This window comes from Pristiophorus japonicus, unplaced genomic scaffold (genome assembly GCF_044704955.1).
Source record: "Pristiophorus japonicus isolate sPriJap1 unplaced genomic scaffold, sPriJap1.hap1 HAP1_SCAFFOLD_637, whole genome shotgun sequence".
Taxonomy (NCBI): domain Eukaryota; kingdom Metazoa; phylum Chordata; class Chondrichthyes; family Pristiophoridae; genus Pristiophorus; species Pristiophorus japonicus.
In genome coordinates, this window is record NW_027254549.1 from 254,084 (window position 1) to 258,081 (window position 3,998).

Here is a 3,998-nt window from a genome sequence, read left to right on the forward strand (position 1 = left end):
TGAGGAGGAAAGGGTGTAAAAGAAAAAATAGCCATCTGTGGCAAAATAAAGAAATAAAGGACGGTATCCAATTAAAAACAAGGGCATACAAAGTGGCCAAAACTAGTGGGAGGACAGACGATTGGGAAGCTTTTAAAAGCCAGCAAAGAATGACTAAAAAAATTATTAAGAAAGGGAAGATAGACTATGAAAGTAAACTCGCACGAAATATAAAAACAGATAGCAAAACTACGACAGTAATAATATAACAGAACCAACCCCTAAACAATAACAAAAAACAAAACAAAAAATGTATTTAAAAACATTTTTTTTTAATTATTTAATTCAAAAACAAAAATTTATGGAAAGTAAGGGAAAAGGAGATATAAGGCAGAAAAGAAACAAACAAACCACGAGGAAATTAAAACATTAGCCCCCTACCTACAAAAAATCCCCACCCCAAACCACGGACATTGAACGAGGTAAGGCATCACATGCTACACACTAACAAAGAGAAGGCGGACTCTACATTTTCACAGAACAAACAGATAGGACAACAGACCACACAGAGAGAACACATCAGAAGGAGAAATAAGAACCAGAAGACCAGACAAAGCAAACAATTAACACCACATCACTGAGAAAAACAGTAGGTTTAAATAGTTCTTGTCCCTCCTCACAGCCCTTCTCGTTTTGACTGACCTAGTGGAAGGTAAGGAGTTCTAAACCCTCCATAACCTCTCACTAAGCTTTTCGATCTAATACTCTCTGACTGTTGAATCCCCACCACCCGCCTGTTTACTTTCCCTGGCCTCAGATGAAGCCCCAGTAAGTGTGAAACGTTAGGTCTACAGACTACAATCAGCCACCTTGCCGACGGATCGTGAAGTGAGTTTCAATCCTCCCCACTAAAAATCCCCCTCTGACCTTTTTCTCCCCCCTCCCTGGTGGATTTCTCTCTCACTCTATCCAGATTTCAGACCCATGGTGCTGTCTTTAAAAAAAACTCTCTCTCATTTTTCTCCACTTCTAAATAAAACCTTTCCTGTACCAGCTCTAACTGTACCATTAGTTAGAACTAAATAATGTAAGTGTATGCTGCGGTGCCGTGATTTCCCTGTTCCCCCTTGTCCCCCCGCCCCCCCCCCTCACACACCCCCAACCGATAATTATTGCTGTTGACCCGTAGTGTACACATACAAAAATAAATTGAAAAACAAGAAAAAATTGCGTCCTAAATTCACCCCCCCGTCCAGCCCCAACACGGTCAGTCAACACGGCACAGACCCTGATCAACCCACCAAAACCATTCACAATTTAAGGGCCATAATCCCCCTTCCCCACCATACAGCCCAGTCATTGATAATCCCCCTTCCCCACCCTACAGCCCAGTCATTGATAATCCCCCTTCCCCACCCTACAGCCCAGTCATTGATAATCCCCTTCCCCACCCTACAGCCCAGTCATTGATAATCCCCTTCCCCACCCCACAGCCCAGTCATTGATAATCCCCTTCCTCACCCTACAGCCCAGTCATTCATAAAAATACTCACGTAAAAATAGTTTTTTAAAATTCTTTTAAAAATAATTTAAAAATTACAATTAATTAATTTAAAAATCCCAAAATAAAAAGCAGTCCACCAAAGTACAAAACTCAATCTCTGCAAAGAACATAACAGCGAGTTAAAATCAACCCCCTAAAAAACACGGAGACTGATCCCTTCCCCGGGAACAACAGGACCTCCGCTCCAACCCGCCTCCCTCCCGGGCCACACAGAAATCCTGCCCGAGGCCCATCATCGGCACTAGGCCCGAACACACAAACCACCGATTGACCCGAGGCACCATCCCGAAAACCACCACAATTAACCCACCGCTCAAACCCGGTAACACCCCCCCGCACTGCCCAAACCCGGTAACATCCCCCCCGCACTGCCCAAACCCGGTAACATCCCCCCCGCACTGCCCAAACCCGGTAACACCCCCCCCCACTGCCCAAACCCGGTAACATCCCCCCCCACTGCCCAAACCCGGTAACACCCCCCCCCACTGCCCAAACCCGGTAACACCCCCCCGCACTGCCCAAACCCGGTAACACCCCCCCCCCCCACTGCCCAAACCCGGTAACACCCCCACCCACTGCCCCAAACACAGAAACCTCCCCCCCCCCACTGCCCAAAACACAGCAACAACCCCGCCCTCCCCCCACTTCCCAAAACACAGTACCCCCCCCAATGCCCAAAACACAGTACACCCCTACTGCCCCAAACACAGAAACCTCCCCCCCCCCACTGCCCAAAACACAGCAACAACCCCGCCCTCCCCCCACTGCCCAAAACACAGTACCCCTCCCCCCACTGCCCCAAACATAGTAACACCCCCCCACTGCCCCAAACATAGTAACAGCCCCCCCACTGCCCAAAACACAGTAACACCCCCCCCACTGCCCAAAACACAGTAACACCCCCCCCCCACTGCCCAAAACACAGTAACAACCCCCCCACCGCCCAAAACACAGTAACCCCCCCCACTTTGTCCCAAACACCGTAACCCCCCCCCCCCACTGCCCAAAACACAGTAACCCCCCCCACTGCCCAAGACACAGTAACATCGCCCCTCCCCCCAGTCTGCCCAAAACACAGTAACCCCACGCCACTGGCCAAAACACAGTAACACACCCCGCCCCACTGCCAAAAACACAGTAACATGCCCCCCCCACTGCCCAAAAGACAGTAACACCCCCCCCACTGCCCAAAAGACAGTAACGCCCCCACCCACTGCCCAAAACACAGTAACACCCCCCCCCACTGCCCAAAACACAGTAACACCCTCCCCCCACTGCCAAAAACACAGTAACACTGCCCCCCCACTGCCCAAAACACAGTAACACCCGACCCCACTGCCAAAAACACAGTAACACGCCCCCCCACTGCCCAAAAGACAGTAACACCCCCCCCCACTGCCCAAAAGACAGTAACACCCCCACCCACTGCCCAAAACACAGTAACACCCCCCCCCACTGCCCAAAAGACAGTAACACCCCCACCCACTGCCCAAAACATAGCAACACCCCCCCACCACTGCCCAAAACACAGTAACACCGCCCCCCCTCCCCTCACTGCCCAAAACACAGTAACACCGCTCCCTCCCAATCTGCCCAAAACACAGTACCCCCCCCCACTGCCCAAAACACAGTACCCCCCCCACTGCCAAAAACACAGTAACACCGGCCCCCCCACTGCCCAAAACACAGTAGCCCCCCCACTGCCCAAAACACAGTACCCCCCCCACTGCCCAAAACACAGTAACCCCCCCCCACTGCCCAAAACACAGTAATACCCCCCCCACCAATGCCCACACCGCTCCCCCACCAATGCCCAAAACACAGTAACACCCCGCCACCCCCCACTGCACAAAACACAGTACCCACCCCACTGCCCAAAACACAGTAACACCGCGCCCCACTGCCCAAAACACAGCAACAACCCCCCCTCCCCCCACTGCCCCAAACACAGTAACCCCCCCCACCCACTGCCCCAAACACAGTAACTCCCCCCACCCACTGCCCAAAACACAGTAACCACCCCCCCCACTGCCCAAAACATAGCAACACCCCCCCCCCACTGCCCAAAACGCAGTAACACCGCCCCCCTCCCCCCACTGCCCAAAACACAGTAACACCGCTCCCTCCCAATCTGCCCAAAACACAGTACCCCCCCCACACTGCCCAAAACACAGTACCCCCCCCACTGCCCAAAACACAGTAACACCGCCCCCCCACTGCCCAAAACACAGTACCCCCCCCCCCACTGCCCAAAACATAGCAACACCCCCCCCCCACTGCCCAAAACACAGTAACACCAATCCCTCCCAATCTGCCCAAAACACAGTACCCCCCCCACACTGCCCAAAACACAGTACCCCCCCACTGCCCAAAACACAGTAACACCGCCCCCCCACTGCCCAAAACACAGTACGCGCCCCCACTGCCCAAAACACAGTACGCCCCCCCACTGCCC